This window comes from Equus caballus, chromosome 2 (assembly GCF_041296265.1).
Source record: "Equus caballus isolate H_3958 breed thoroughbred chromosome 2, TB-T2T, whole genome shotgun sequence".
Taxonomy (NCBI): Eukaryota; Metazoa; Chordata; class Mammalia; order Perissodactyla; family Equidae; genus Equus; species Equus caballus.
In genome coordinates, this window is record NC_091685.1 from 87546643 (window position 1) to 87564024 (window position 17382).

The 17382-nt window shown below is 43.1% G+C and overlaps 1 long non-coding RNA gene across 2 annotated transcripts in view; it reads left to right on the forward strand.

Moving 5' to 3' along the window:
* Positions 1–6954: 6954 nt before the first annotated feature.
* The window catches only part of LOC138923288 (uncharacterized), a 43580-nt gene continuing 33152 nt past the window's right edge, over positions 6955–17382 (forward strand). For both annotated transcript variants that reach the window (XR_011436732.1, XR_011436733.1), the window contains exons 1-2: positions 6955–7165; positions 9805–9976. This is a non-coding gene — a long non-coding RNA (uncharacterized lncRNA). The remainder of the gene's footprint in view (positions 7166–9804; positions 9977–17382) is intronic.

A 17382-nucleotide genomic window follows, 5' to 3' on the forward strand; every position in this document is an offset into this window, starting at 1 on the left:
AGGTTAACATAAATAACATATTTTAATGAAAAATAATTTTATTTTCCCAAACAAAAAAAAAAGGCAGTAAGAAGAGTGACATTATATCACATTTTTATAAATCTCTTAAATGTCCAGATTAATAAAAGATAGCTGAATTCTCATATCTGTTGTGATATTTTTTGATTGAACTATGTAAAGAAAATCCAGTCTCATACAGGTATGTAGCTGGAAAAGGAAGGTATATATTTAATAGCCTTTTCTATTGAAGTCAAAATAGATTTAATTGTGGATATTCTTCTTTGATACTACACCAAAACTCAACAAGCGGTAGTTGCTTAGAGGCTAGTTGCAATATAGAATCAAATCTGATAACATATCCATGGACTTTTCATATGCTGTTATAGTAAACCCATTGGCCTACTTTGAATCCAATTTGAATGGCTCTTTTATCCATGTGTGATTTTATAACATCATGTTATAAAGTGGTCATTGGAAAATATTGACTCACTAATTTATACAGACCTTCCACATATTGACACATTTCATTATACAGTAATTAAAAAGCATACTCATTAATATCACCATTAGTTTATTAGAAAAGTATTGGGAAGATGTCAACAAGTTTTCCAAAATTCTAACTTTTCTAATGTTTGCTTGATAACTCAAATGTTATCATTGACAGCTAATACTGTCACTTGTTTTCCTTGAAGTGACAGGCTCACTTAGTTCATTTTTGAGAAAATGTCTGCCTAATACCCAAGTCTGAATAGCTGTAGTTAGTCAGCTCTTCTTTCAAAGAAAAATGATCCAGTGGAAAAAAGTGGCTGGCTCAGCTTGCAATTCAAACAATCACACAAGCGTTTTCCTTTGAGACAATAGACATAACTTGGTATGCAACATAAGGGCTTTATGATTATTTCCCATTCTGTCACACAGAATATTAAAAAGGCATATGCTCAAGAGCTGAGAATTAATAAAATTAGTAATTTTTATTGCTTTGACAAGAACATTCTTAAATAGAAATGGCTTTGATTTTACAGTGTTTTTATGTTTGTTTTACTATGAGTTCCTAGCAGTAAAGAAAATAATGACCATTAATATGGTTTGGTGCTTGATTGGTGCTAAGGACCCAGCAGTTTTACCCACTATTGTCTTTGGAGCATCAGGGCAACTGTGAAGACAAGACAAAAGCAAGTATCTTAGTGTTATTATGAAAATAGTTTTGACTTCAATAGACTCCTTGAAAGGTCTTGGGGATCCCCAGGGGTCTACAGACCATACTTTGAGAACTGCTACCATACAGAAACCAATATGCCAAGAAATAGAGAATCAAGAAGAAATGATCTGGAGCTGTTTTGATTGTTAGATATCACAGAGACAGCTCCAGGTAGCAAACACGTTCTTGGAATAGAGAAGGTTCTTGTCCTAACTTGAGTCCTTTGGAACCTAAGTTTCCCCTTGGAACCGTATTTCTCCTATCTTAAAGATGAAAATAATATTTTCCCTAAGAGTTTCAGAACTTTTTATTATGAGAATCAAACTTCAAAAATGTGTAAAAATAATTGCTCCTAACAGTTTTATTGAGGTATAATTGACATGAAATAAACTACACATGTTTAAAGTGTATAGTGATGTTTTAATATACAGATACATCATGAAACCATCGCCACAGTCAAGATAATGAATACATCCATCACTCCCAAAAGTTTCCCCATGCCCCTTGGTAATCCCTCTCTCCCACCCCTATCTACACCACCAGTCCCCTGGCCAACCACTGATTTGTTTTCTGTCACTATAAATTTCTTTACACTTTCCAGAATTTTATATAAATGAAATCACATTGTATGTACTTTTTGTCTGACTTCTCCCACTCAACATAATTATTTTGAGAGTCTTCCATCTTGTGCTGTGCACCAAAGGCTCATTCCTTTTCATCCCCAAGTAGTAATCCACTGTGTGGACATACCGCAGTTTGTGTATCTATTTGCCTGTTGATGGACATGTGGATTGTTTCTAATTTGGGCCTATTACAAATAAAGCTGCTATGAATATTTGTTTACAATTTCTTGTATGAACATATGCTTTCGTTTCACTTGGGTAAATATCTCAAGCAGAATAGCTGGATCATTGACAGGCATATGTTTAGCTTTTTAAGAAACTGCCAAACTGTTTTCCAAAGTGGTTGTACTATTTTACATTCCCACTTGCAGTGTGTCAAATTTCCAGTTCCTTCATGTCCTATCCAACACTTATTATGGTCAAACTTTTTAATTTTAGCCATTCTGATAGACATGGAGTAGGATGCATTAAAATTATTGGAATGCTACAAAATCAGAATGCAAATATGAGGTTTCATTAACAATACCTCTGTACTCTGTAATCTCAGGGTATGTAGATTTAGCTTACCTATACTTTCCAATCATTGGTCAGTTGTTTGGCTAATATTTTCCAAAGTTTTGGACCACTTTGAATTCTTAATTAAGATTGCAAATTCTTCAATAGCAATGATGAAGATTTTTATTTCTTTGATCTTTCCAAAAAACCTGTTGGCTGACCAATGACAATATTCTCTTCCTATCTCCCAAATTTTCTCCAAAACCACTTCATATCTATATTTCCATTCAGTCAAACAGACAAAGCCTTGGAGGATTTACAAATTAAAAGGTCATTCAACTAATATGTGCCAATGACGCTGATACTTTCTGCTGATTTTGTCTTGTCCTTAAGTCTTTGGGCCAGTTCTTATTTTCACTATGAAAGCAACTCCAGAAAGATTTGGAACTTGAGTTCCCTGGAGGGCAGAATATGTTTAGAACCTTCTCGCAGCTACTTCTTAAATAGGAATAACCTACACAATGCGATCCATCTCAGAGACATTCTGGTTTGCAGCCCCAGAATCACACTGAATTTCTTGCCAGAAGGCCTTGCTAACTCTGATTGCTAAGGAGTGAAAAAATAGATCATTAAATAGCAGGGAAGACCAGAATGGTTTCTAAAAATAAACACTAATTAGATACACTTTTTTAAAACAAATGCTTAATTCCTTGTTTTTCCCTTCAGCGTAAATTTATGGTGTTACTGCCTGTTATTAATAAACCTTTTCTACCAGTGTGGGTAACTTGATCATTTATAAAACACTTTTAGATGCATTATCTCATGTGATTCTTACGATAAATCTAAAAGTAACATCCATTTTAGACGTTAACAAAAAAACAAAAAACTGGGGGCTCAGGAAAATTGTGACTTACCTAGGTACCCTATATTAGTTTTCTATTGCTGTGTAACAAATTACCACAAACTTAGCAGCTTAAAACAACACAAATCTATTATATCAAAGTGTCTGTGCATCAGGAAGCCAGGCCCAAGTTAGCTGAGTCTCCTGCTCTGAAATCAAGGTGTGGGCAGAGGCTGCAATCTCATGTGAGGCTTGGGGCTATCTTCCAAGCTCACGTGGTCGCTGGAATAATTTAGTTCCTTGCAGTTGTAGCGCTGAGGTTCCTGTCTTCTTCTTGGCTGTTAACCAGGGGTCAGTCTAAGCTCTAGAGGCCACCCTTGGGTGCTAGTCACATGGCATCTCACAACATGGCAGCTTACCTCATCAAACCCAGCAGGAGAGTTTCTCTCCATTTTGCTATGCTGAAGCTTTATATAATGTGTAATTGTGAGTCTTACACAGTATAATGTAATGAAAGTGCCTACGCAGCACCCTCACTGTTTATCATAAACTGATCAAGAGGGCAACTATCCCATCACATTCACAGGTTCCACATATAATTAAGTGGATTATACAAGTGTGTACATCAGCGGGTGGAATCTTGGGGCCACCTTAGAGTTCTGCCCCCCACCCCAACAGATCCACAGATCTGTTGTAAGGACCAGAATTCAGATCTAGGTGATCCAGTAGTTTTCAATATGAGCTGAAGAGATAGGTCTTCACGGGCCTGGAGCACCTGCACATGTGTCCTTTATCACATCCATTTCTTTATCACATCCATTTCCCCTGTAGAGTTCTTCTTCCGAGTCAGTGATTCCCCTCTCCCCGCACAGAGGACATAGTTGAAGTATATTCAGCAAGACCCAGATTGAGCAACTTGACCTTGATTGGGAACAGTTTGAGGCAGGTCAGGAAGGTATCCTGAGTGCCAGCAAACAGCACCACTGATGGTAACACTCTCCCTGGGTGGCTGACAGTCTCTTTTCACCCTGTACACAGGTAAAGATAGGCCTGTTTGTTCGTGGCTGCCAACTCCCTCTGTGGAAGCTGGCATGCTTTGCTTCTTCACTTCACAGCCTTCCCAGTGACTCTGTTCAGAACACAGCACTGTTCTCCCCCTCACTTCCAATCACAGTTTGTTCAAATGTTCTTTTTCCATGTCCAGGAATTCCCAGTCATCGTATGGCATGGTCCCATCACCTGAGATTGACCTCCTGGGAAGTCACCGTTAGCTGCCCAACAATATTTGTTCTCTCCTTCATGGGCACAAAGCTAAACAATATTTCCCAGCCTCCCTTGCAGTTAGGTGTGGCTGCATGACTCAGTTCTCTCCAATGTAATGTGAGTAGAAGTCACATGGGCTACCTCCTGCCCTGGACCATAAAAAGTCATCACATTTGCTCCTCTGCTCTTTGCCCTTTCTTTGGCTAGTAGCAGATGACGATGAGGTCTTCAGGCATGAAGAAGCCACAGATGGGAGGAACCTGGAAGAAACCTGCTCTCTCATCCTGAGCACCCCCTCAGAACACTTATATGAGAAAGATACAGTCTTCTACGGTCTTGACACATTTACTATTTAGGTCTATTTGTTACTTAGCCTAATCCATACTAACACCTTTTTATCTGCTTCGATACCTCATAGCCCAGTGCTCGCCACAGAGTAAGCAATTTGTCAAAGAAGGAATAAGTGAATATTTGTACCTGTTCAGAAATCCTACTATCTTCTATTCATTTTCTTTTTGCAACTCAACAGAATTTCATCATAGCAAACAATGAATGCTCTAAAATTTTTCATGTTGGTATTGGATATTCTGGCTATAGATCATAGATAACCTTGATTTTACATTGAATTTCTTGACCAATTTTGTCACCTGTAAGTCATTTTCTTATTTGAGGGCTAGCTGGAAAACTTGAGCAGACCTGCTGTGGCATATTGCCAACCAAGGATCTTGGCTTTAACTTCGAATTTTCTGGTTTATAATAATAACACCTATAACTTCTCACATGGCTAACATAGGCCAGGCAATAGATAGATAATAGGTAGATAGATAGATAGATATAGCCTACCATACTCACACATACACACACACACACACACACACACACACACGTGTATATTATTAGTCTGAACAATAAACCTGCAATATTAGTACTACTATCATTAAGCCCATCATGTAGATAAGAAATGAGACTCAGAAGTTAAGGAACTTATGCAGAGTTGATGCTGGTAAGTGGCAAAGCAGTCTTCAAACCTGGGTGCTCTTTCACCTCTTCACGCAGACTTCCTGTCTACCGCTGTCCTCACTTCAGGGTTTCCCTGCCACTGAGCCATATGCCTTCTTCACCAGGAAGAGTAAGATTCACCACTAGCCCATGGGGCAGCTTTGTATGAATTACAATAAGGCATCCCTTCATCAAGGTACTTTGCTGCTCTCTGCCAGAAATTTGTTGCAATAGATATCCAAATTTTCTGTATTTATGTTGTGGTGGTGCTCCCTATGTTGTTCAGTGTTCAACCTACACAACTATGTGGGGCTGTCCTTGGGAGGAACAGCAAATTGGCATGGAGAGTCTGATTCCAATTTTAATATGATTGGTCTATACTGCTGAGTCTTGGGGCCCAGACGACTCAATTTTTGTGGGAGTTTGGTGGTTCTGTGTCTCCCTATTCTGATCAAAACCTGCTTACAGATGACTCAAGAGGAGATAACTGTCTTATTGTTTCTCTTGGTTTCCATTCCTCCGACTGTGAATTCTAAGTCCTCAGGAGTAGTTATGCCGACCAGGTAGCTCACTTTATTTCTCCCAGAAATGCAGTGGACCTCAGATTACAAACCTCAAGCAAGTGTAGAAGGAAGCATGTGCCAGACCCAGCAGCAGAGATGAGAGCACAGAGACAGCAGCAGATGTAGCCAAACCACCCTTGGATGTGTCTCTTGATCTGAGGATCACATGGTTCCTCCTTTAAGCTGCAAACCGGAAAGAGAAATGGAGGGAAAAGAGGTTCATGGGCGCCTCCTTCAAATGAATCCAGCATCTGTGCTCCAAGCTAGCGCATCAGGGGGAGGCTGAGAGGAGAAGGGAGAGGTTGTGTTCAAAACCGACTCAGTCACTGGAGGGCCTGATAGGTCCAGGGAGACGCCATTCCCAGCTGCTGCTGCCTGTCAGCAGTTAACTGTATTTCTCGATTCTTGTTTTGTTGGTTGTGGATTTTTCTGCCCTAGGGGAGAAATTATTTCGGAGCAGAATGAATTTTTAAAGTGAGGTCATTTGGAAGGAGGCATTTGGGCTCTGACATCTGGATGGTCTCTAGCCACCAGAGGTGACTCAGTCTCCGTGAGCCTTGGTTTCCTCATCTGTGTAATAGGAAAAGTTAACAGTATCTACTTCACAGAAACTAGTGAGAAAATTAATGTAAACACGTCTTTATCTAAGTGCCTGGCATTGAGCAAGCACTCTGTAAACAGTCGTGATTTTGTCAATGTAACAGGAATATAAAGCTAATATAATACCTGTCTTTCCTGAGGGTGACATTTCTCCCCCAGTCTCATTCCATTGAGCAAAGTTCCCCCAAAGCTCAGCACTTAACGTCTTGAAAACAATTCTGCAGGAATGAAACACCGTAGAGAAGAATTCATCCTGTGACATAAATTTGCGTGCAACCTCACTCTGCCCGCCCCGTCGCGCCCGCCAGCTCTCCTGCCATGGATTGTGGCAGTAATTTTAACACAACCCAGTCTCCTGAGCCCAAGAGATAAGGAAGAAAGAACTAGTCTAGTGCAACTACCAGAGGGACGAGAGTTTAGATAAAGACTCTTATTATGAAATTGTGCAGCTCTCTTTGGACCCGGGATCCGGCTTCTCCCACCTGCCCCCTCCTACACTTCTGCTGTTAGACTAGATTTAGACACGAGGCTGTGCACCCAGAGAAGAAAGAGAACTTGGGAGTCTGGATTCAGCCAAGGAGAGGTGAGCCTGAGCTTGGATCTAATGGCACCCCTGCTTCCATCCGCCTTTGCCTCTTCCTGACTGGGAAACCAGTCCTCAGCAAAAAGAAGAGAAGCAGATTAGAATTTTTTGGAATCAATTTTAAAGTCCAATATGAAGCAAATATGGTTATACAAATAGCTATTTGTTCAGTAGAACAGATACGAGAGACAGAAAAATTACGGAGCATGAAGGTGGAGGAATTATGGACACTCCCCACAGCTGAATAAGAATGAGCTTTAAAAGGTCCAGAGCTGTCTCACGTGGTTGTGCAGCTTGTGTGGTGTGCAACCTAAACAACTGTACAAGGTGATCCTGAAAGAGTCTAGAATCCCCTCCCCTTTGACAAATGGCAAAGGCACACCTAGCTGTGCTGTCCTTGATGTTACCCATGCCCCTCTCTCAGGCTGTTCTGGTCAGATCACAGAGGTCCCTGTGAAGCCACACAGGGTTGGAATCTGTGTTTGAGGATTGTTCTGAATATTAAGCAACATTGGGGACCACCAGAGTGGTAGAGTCCTGTTATCCTATCAGCAGTTTGTCACTTTGGAGGTTGCTGGTTGTATGCTATAGATGGCAGAAGGTCACTGGTTGTGTGTTCTTGGTGAAATAAAGCCCTGGACCCTAACCAGCTCGTCTTCTTCCTGTTTCCTCCTCTGACAGCAGGACTGAGGCAGTATGCTGCATTTTTCTCTGGTTAGCAGATGAAATAGTCTGGAGTCAGGAACTAGGAGACATACATGTATTTATGAAAACTCAGGGCCGGGACCAAGGAAATGCCTTGGCCCAGTATTGAGAAGGGGTGACTCTCCCTCTATTTTCCAGGGAGCCTGCCTTTCTCTGTAGAAGAGGTGGGGTTGGAGATGCACCAGCTGTCATCTGTCTCCAATGGCTGCACCCTTAGCCAACAGCAGGCAAAATGGCAGCAAATATACCAGCAATTACCAGGCCACTGTTGCTGATGGCCTTCAAGAGAGAGGCGGGAGTTTTCCTTTCTTTAGGCCCTGAAGTGGGGCAAACAGAGGAAAAACATCTTACGGTGCCAGAATAAGTGAAAATGTTGCATGTTACTTTCATATGTTATGTTATATCACATCCCATCTTTATGTCCCACAGATGACACATGTGATGGTATCATACATCACGGGTATATGATATGATCTGATTTTTCTTTAAAGGGGGAAAAAGAGAGTTATGTGAAGCTTGAATAAATCCCCTAGGAAATTCCGGTTAGTCATTTTTTTGTTTTAATGTGGTTTTTTTGCTTCTCTTTGGTAGTTTGATCTTGAGGTTAATACTAAAAGGATGTTATAAAGACTTCTACAAAGCTGTAAAAGACAAGAAAATGAGGGACGCTTTCTGGGTCAGGCTGAGTTTGTGTTGAAAATGGAGATGGCGTAAAGTTTGATGAGGGGACATTGAGGCAGAGAGATGCAAAGGGTTAACAGCACAGAAGAGAGTTTGGAGGTTGGTGATGGAGTAATGAAAATAAGAATGGTGCTCCACATGAAGCGGGGAGAGACAGAAGAAGTGAGGTTGCTAGGCAACTTCCCGGGGCAGAGGAGAGAAATCTTGAGGGAGGAGGCACTTTCCAAAGTGCCGCTTTGTGCCGTGGGTGGCTATCTGTGGCCGGAACAAACAGACCGGAGAGGTTGGTCACACCTAGCTGGCAGCCGGCTGTTCATCCTGAGCTGCTTCCTGCAGTAATAAACATTCAGGAAGAGTCAAGGGCACAGAGCCCCAGGAGGAGTGTGGCAAACAGTCTGAGTGGGAGCCAGGATGCAAAATAAAAATGAAAGCTGTTTATTCTACATTTTGTGCCACAGAGGAGATAATGGCATGGCCACTGGCACCAAGAGTTGTGGTTTAAAAATACATTCACTGAGTGCCAACTAGGTACCAAACACTGTGTTACTTGCTGGGAGGAAACGAAGGTAAACCAGACATGATTCTTGTCCATAGGCAGCTCTCCATCTGGTGGGGGAGAAATGCACAAAGACATGAGCATTGCTAATTACCTATAGTCATGGGGTGTAGAACACAGTCAAATAGATGAGAGTATGGACTCTGGAGCCAGGGTTTGAATTCCAGTCTGCATCACACTAGCTGTGTGACCTTGCAATAGTTTCTAAATCTCTCATCTGTAAAACACAAATGATAATAGTACCTATGTCACAGGGAATGGAATGTGTTGACAACTGTAATGTGCTGAGGATAACGTCTAGCCAACAGTGAGGTCTGTAAAATAAGTTCTGGATAGGGGCAAAGAACCAAGGCTATGAGTGTAGCGCTGAACGTGGAGTAGGTACCTTTCCTCACACACTTTTATAAAGGTGGCGCCCAGCTAGGTACACCTAGGATACTGGGCCTCACCTGCAAGCCAGCTCTTCTATTAGACAGTTCTGTGATTACCCTACTGAATCTTGCACACCATTGTAAGCCATCTTCTCTGGGTGGAGGAAATCAAGCCTTTCTAACTCAGATATGCAGCCTAAAGTAGAACTGAGTCTGAAAAATTTAGCTATCAGTGCACTCAGCTGTCCCACTTGTTTGCCTTTTCTGTCACCTGGAATGAGGAAGAACACATGCCAATCATGGCACATTTCCTTTGTCATCAGCAGAGTTCTACTCCAGCTCATCTGTCTGCACAGGGTCCATCTCCCTTCCTTCTCCAACTACACAGCCTCCAGGTGCACTGCCTCCCTGGCCTGCCTCTAGCTTTCCCTAGAAATTCGCTCCTGTGTCCTGGAATGCACACACTGGACGTCTTGCATTTCCAACCTTCCTGGCCAGGTAAGCGTGTTGCCTGTTGAACAAAAATAACTTTAGATCTGCAGACCAGCACATGATGTTCTTTATCTTCCCAGCCCTGTCCTCTGCAAGGGCACCTGCGACACTTGGCTGGCAGGACCCAGAGCCAGCCAACTGCCACAGACAGAGATGACTCCAGAATGTCAGCTGTGCAACAGGCAGGGTATTTATGGCACAAACACTTTGCAGAAGAAAAAGACAGGAGGAAAATGTTATAAAAGAGGAAGAGGAAAAGTCCTGAAAACCCATTTCCGCCGCAGTCCTGGGCTGCCTCACCACCCCTCATTCTGCCCCCGTAGCCAGCAGGGGCCATCACTCAGTGTCCAGATCACCCAGGACCACACAGACAGAGAGTGCTCACTCTACCCTCAGGACTTGCCAGAAGAGAGAACATTATCAGACCATGGAAAGTCCCAGTTTTCTGCCCCAAAGGAGCTGTTTTGGTCAATTCAGACAAAGGCTGAGATTCAGAGTTCTCTCACTTGATTCTGTGCCCGAGGGCATTTGACTGGGGACACGTAGAAATCTCTCTCTAAATGCCTCACTCCTGCGGTTAATCATAATTTTTGTGTTTAAGTACCAGGGCCTCTTTGGGGAGACAGTAAAATGCTACAGTCTCTCCCTGTGCACAGACTCTCTTTAGGCCCTGTGTGGTCTGCTAGTTGTCTCCATCCTCATCCATCTGTTAAGCTGGCCTGGAGCCCACTTACAAGTTGGTTTGACCCTTGACCTCAGGCACCCATCCAAGGCCACATGGGCTTAGATGGCCCGTCTGAGCAATGCCGGAGGTGCCATCTGTCCTGCAGGAAGACCATCTTCTGTGTCAGTCCTAAAGTATTGGCTCCATATTTTAATCACAGCTGGTAACTGTTATTTGCCAAAATGACAGATACCTGAACAGTAAGGCAAGGAAGACGGACGATTCAGGGGCAACTTTAAATATAAGCTGGAACTTTCAAGCCACAGGGGGATCTCTTGGAAGAATATGAATAACAACAAAATAAACAATAAATAAAATTAGAAAATTGCTCAAGAAAAAAGAATAGCCAAGACACTTAGAGAAACCCAGAAAAATTCCTATACCTTGGGGAATAACTTAGCAAAGCACTTTGCCAAAAATCAAAGCTATGAAAAAGGTTTTCAAAGTTTTCTTCGTGAATGATTTGCATTGAGGCCAACAAGTCCCACCTTTCCTCATCTCAGAATATGCCCAGGTTTCTCCTAGAGAAATCGGAAACTCCAATATTTCAAGCAACATTTGGAGATCACGGAAGGGAAGTGACCACTCCCGGAAATAATACCACTGCTTACCAGATCCCTGGAGTGAGAGGGTTGAAAGACGTTTCTCTGCTCTAAAGGCCTATGGGCAGAATTGGAAGGAATTCCTGGAAAAGCCAGTTTCAAAACAAGCCCTAAATTTACTTTTATTGAAAGTTTGTCAGGCATGACTCGCTACGAGCAAAAAGCAACTTGGTTCCTTTCTGCGAATGTCCGCTTTAAGCCCCTTCTGGTCTTTGTCCTCCCCACCCTGGGTAACGTCTCAGGATGATCGTACAGGCTTTCCAGTCACTTCCAGATAATAACAACTCCAGGCAAGACCAATGCAATCTCTTACCCATATTTTCATTTTTTATTTTTCTTGTGTTTATGTAAAGTTCCTCCTTTCTCCCTTGCTTGGGCCCGCCTTAGGTTGGGAAATTTATTGGGGAGGAGAGAGGAAGAGCCTTGAACATCAGGAAGGAGGAAGCCCTCTTTCTCCCTATCTTCCCCTCCAACGCACTGTGTCTGGTTCAAGAACCTTAGACTTGAGCTCAGGGCAGGAAGGATTAGAGGAAAGAGTTTGAAAGACCTGCATGGATGTAACCTAGTGCAGGTGCTCCCTGGGAATAGGTTTATTATAGCACAGTGGAGAAATTAAAACACAAAGACGGTAAGTCACTTGCCCACAGTTAGAAAATGGCAGAACGTGGACTTGAACCTGGGCAATCCAGCTCTGGAGTCCAGTGGCAAGAAGATTCCATTCCCCTTGACTTGAATGATGCCTCATGTTGCTCTTATGACCTCCCCTGGCCTCAGGCAGTCCCCCACCCTCACACTGCACACCCCTTACTGGGGCTGCCCCGCCATGCCCAGTGGTCCTCTCAGCCAGGGTCCCTTCCAAGATGACTTTCAGTTGGATTTCTTCAGTGCAGTCAAAACTAGTGCTAGAAGAGCACAACTCTGGGCATTCAGCTGCTTACTGAGCTGTCTTGTCTCTCTGTTCTGCTGCTGGCCAGCTGCTCAGCCTGTCTTTAGCCTTTAGATTTTCAGACATGCGTGAGGAGCCAGACCTTGGAGTCCCCCAATGTCCAGGGACACATGTCAAGTCCCCAAAAGGTACTCTTGGCTCACTTGGCTTCTTGTGAGGGAAAAATCCCAGCACCCTGACAACTCTCTCCAAAGAAATTCTCTCCCTCTGATTTTTGCCTCTTTCACAGATTTCTTATATACCCCAACGTGAGCTGAGGGTCACAAAACCCACTTCACGATCTCAGCGTTTCTTCTATGCTGATCTGACATTCACTATTCTCAGGCTTCTGGGGACTTGGCCACAAGTCAAAACTCAGGAAAAAACATAAAACGCTGCATTTAACATCCTATTATACACGCTGGAGGAAATACCCTCCAAAGCAAAACTCTGCCCTCCAGGTTCTTTTTCCTGCCCAAAAAAGAAAAAAGAATGAAGAAGGAAGAGAGGGAGGAAAAGAAGGAGAGAGAGAAAGAGAAAGAGACAAAGGAGAGGACAAGAGAGGAATAAAGAAGGACCAGATTGAGCACTGACATCATTGATGTAACTAACATGTGTTGTGAAGCCTTCTTTGTGCATGTTACCTAACAGTTTATGAGACTCTTTGTGGAATCTTCTAACAACAACCTTTTAAGAGAGATGCTATTGTTACCCTTTCACAGATAAGGAAATAAAGTGGAAACTTAGGGTGGCTCCCCCTTGAGAGGTACCCACAAAGGAAGGGGGCAGCCTTCTACCAGAATCCTTCTACCAGCCTTCACATAATTGCTATTATTCTGCAATTCACAAACATGGGGAGCCTTGTCTGTACTTGGTTCTAGGCTCCGGCACCTCCCTGGTGTTCTCTCTATCTCTGGTCACACCTTCTCAATCTTCTTTGCTCTTTCCCCTCATCCTCCCAACCTCTAAACACCTCCAAGCTCAGGCCTAAGACCTCTCTGCTTTCCTACCTCCACTCACCCTCTGGGTGATTTCATCCAAATTGGTGGCTTTAAACGTGATCTATCTGTTGGCGACTCCCAAAGTCACATCTCTGGTCCTAATCTCTCCACCATCCAGCTGCACACTTGCCACCACAAACATTAGTCATCTGAAGCTGAGCTCCTGTCATTCTGCCCTGAACCTTCTTCTTTTCATAGTCTTCCTCATTTCAGGAAGTGGCAAGTCCATTCTTCTAGTTGCTCAGAACAGAAACCTTGAAAGCATCTTTGACTCCTCTCCTTCTCTCATGTCCTCTATATCCAATCCAGTAGGAAATCCTGTTGGCATTCTGCCTTCAAAGTGTATCCAGAATCCAGCCACCTCTCACCACCTGCACACCTTGGTCCATGTCACCACCACCTCACATCTGGACACCACAGTAGCCTCCTGACCAGTTGCCCTGCTTCTACCCTGGCCTCTTGAGTCTACTCTCCACATAGCAGCCCCAGAGTTGGATCCTTTCGTTACTCAGATCATGCCAGAACTCGGTAGGGACCTCCCCCTGCCCAATGGTTTTCCATCATACTTGGAGTAAAACCCCAAACCTGTCTAAGACATATAGCCCTGTGTGAGCTGACCACCAGCTACCTCCCCAGCCTCCTCTTCTTCTATTTCCTTCCCCTTCATACCACTGCATATGCCCTGGCCTCCCCTATTCCTCGAACATGCCAGATATACCTCCACCTTACCACCTTAGCTCATATTCTCTCTGCCTGAAATTCTCTTCTCCCACATAATCGCACAGCTTAGGGCCTTTACTTAAATGTCACTTTCTTGATGGGCCTCCTGCCCTTGGCCACTCTTTCTGTATCAGACACTTCATACACAGCCCCTCAGATCCTATTGGTTTCTCCTGTCTCCAGGGCTTTGGCTACTAGTTCTGTTCCAGTTGCCACTTCAACATCCAACCCCGTGGGGGCTCCCACCAATGTCACATGGGCACAACCCAGCAATACCTCCCTTCATGCCCACACCATACGCCCCTCATCTCACACCTCAGAACTTCCCCAGTTATGCAAGATGCCACAGGACCTGCTTGCTGCCCACATACATGCAACCCAGAATTGTGGTGAAGTTAATGCCCCAAAGGGATACAGGAGCCCACAGAAAAATTCTTCTCTCTTCCTCTCTTTGGACAAAATGCCCTGAGACATAATGGTTCTTACGTCCTCTTGGAAGTCAGTCCTGTGAGAGGCAGCCGTCAGTCACTCTGGATAGTCAAGCGGTGACTACTGTGGGACCCATCCTTGCATTGATTCTCCACCTTCTCTGCCTCACTACTCCTGTCTCTCACTCTTGCTTCCCTAGAATTTTCTCACCAATGAGGTAAAAACCCATAAGCTTTAGTTTTAAGCCCTGTGTTCTGGGAAACTCACTTTCTAAAACTGTAATCCCTCTGCCAACACACACACACACAACTTCCCATCCCCTTCCCTTCTTTATTTTTCATCTCAGCACATATCGCCGTATACCATACCATGTGTATTTACTGATTTATTTCGTTTACTATCTGTCTCCTTACTGGAATATCATCTCCATGACTTTTTCTCTTTCGTTTACTGTTGCATCACAAGCATCTAAAATATAGTAGATGCTCAAGAAATCTTTGCTGAATGAATGAATGAGTATGCAAAGGAGCTTGATCTGAAAAAACTACAGAAAACCAAATTTATATGTAGTCACTGACCGGAAGGAAGCACTTCCCTAAAGATAGAACAGGACCAGAGACCATGCTGTCCAAGGGTCTAATGGGAAAGTCTTGGAGCTCAATAACAGGCCAGTTATTTCATGTCCCCGAGGGTGATACAAGTATAAGGGGCCCTACAATGAAATGACACTCGATTCACTCATGGTTTATGTCTATGAAACTGAATGAACTAGCTTCATGCATCTTAAAACAAATGTATTTTGCTGTCGCCATTGTTGATATTTCCAAATCTTTAATGTAGATTTAATCTGTATCGTTTTACCTTTGGAGGTAAAGTTTCTATGACTTTAGATACTATCTTTGCTACAATTTAGAAAAAAAATCCTAGTAGTCCTGTAATGTTCTTGTTACATTTTGCCCAGAAAATCACCTTTCATGAGAAGAAAATGCTAGCATCAGATGCTAAAATCAGATGTTCCGCAGATTCGGGACTAATATAAATAAATTCTGAATGGGAGAATCCACTTCACACATCATCTTTGTGGGAGTAGGAGGAGTTATCCTGCTTTTCACATCCCCTGCCAAGGCAAACAGAGGTCTCTTTCTGATCAGTTTGGAAATCAGCCATATCAAGAGTCAAGCAATATTTATTTCAAATACAGACTACCTACAAAACATCTAAAATTCCTGGTCTACTAGAAACAAGATCAATACAGAATAATAGAGTATTGTGAGTGACTCTGAATCTAGAGAACCCTTTGTGGGGGTATTTTTGTGTTTTTTTTTTTTAAGATTTTATTTTTCCTTTTTCTCCCCAAAGGCCCCCAGCAATAGTTGTGTATTTTTAGTTGTGGGTCCCTCTGGTTGTGACATGTGGGATGCCACCTCAGCATGGCTTGATGAGCAGCGCCATGTCCACACCCAGGATTCGAACCGGTGAAACCCTGGGCCACCAAAGCAGAATGTGTGAACTTAACCACTCAGCCACGGGGCTGGCCCCCAAGAGAACGCTTTGTTTTATCTTGAGTATAGCACACCACACCAGGAAAGTTTCTAATGAGGGAAATAGTGCATTTCAGAAGAAAAAGTCTGTTATGGCTAGGATTTCAAATTGTTGTAGCAAACAATCTACAGAATAGTATATCCAGATTTCAGCAAGGCGTTTGACTAAGTCAGTCATGATATCCTCTCATGGGCAACATGGAGGAATGAGGACTTTCCTTATATGGCTAGTGTGAGGGCTATGAGAGAAAAAAATTATTATTATATATTACTGTGTAATTCAATTCCTGGTGCCAATGAGCTGTTCTATAAGTAGTGTTTATTATTGTAACTTCATATTAGCCACCAAAAGTGAATTCCTAACTGAAGAATTATCATGTTTAGGATGAATTAAATGCATCCAGTATCATCTAGAGGTTGGAACTAGGGCTTTTCCGACCCCAGCTGAGGGGCTATGCCAGGGGGTAGGAGTGGGAGGAAGTCTGAGGCTAGAACCCAGAACACTGGTAGGCGGAATGAATTTCAGGAGGGTGACTGGCCTGGGGCAACACCAGGTGAGAGCTCCTGGTCAGAAAACAGCTAAGAAGAAAGCAGCTCAGTGGTCACCTGGAGATGGGAGGTGGAAGGGGGAGATGACTAAGGGGTACAAGGAAACTTTTGGGACTGATGGACGTGTTCATTATCTTGATCGTGGAGATGGTTTCATGGATGTATACATATGTCAAAACTCATCAAATTGTACACTTTACTTATGTGAAGTTTATTGTACATCACTTCTACTTCAGTAAAGGTGAAGAGGAGAAGATAAGAGAGGAGACAAAAGGAAAGGAAGGAAAAAAGAAAATCAAGCCATGTCAGAGATGTCAAAGCAGCTAGCATTGAGTCAGGAGCCTGGAAGTTAGTGATCAATTTCAGTGGGAGACTGGAGTTACCAGAGCCGAATGCAAATGCAGAAGCGCAGACATGACTGGAGTGTTCTGATGTAAGGTCAAGAACTGAGGGAGACATTGGGTGAGCAAGATGAGCGTGTCTCTGACAGTTGGTAGTTTGATGCTTTTCCCTTGCAAAATGCTCAATGCCTCCGACACTTAAAAAGGACTTGGGTCAGATCCAGGCAATGGAAATTACCGGGCACCATATTCAACTGCAATATCAGCAATGGCTGTCTCAGGTCTTAAGAGTTGGTGAGCTTGTGCCACTGGCAGTGTTGAAATGAATATTAGGAGATCATCTGTCAGGGATACAAAACCTTGCTGCCTAATCACCTAGGAAGATTGTTAAAATACTCTCCCTACTCCGCTCCTGTCCCAGAACTACTGAATCAGAATGTATAGAGAGGCAAACGGACATCTGTATTTTTTTTAAACTCCCCAGGTGATTCTGAGGCAGCCTATGCTGGGATTTGTTACTGTAGAATTTGGCTCAGTTAATCATCTCTACAGTTCCTTCTAATTAAGTTTCTATGATTCA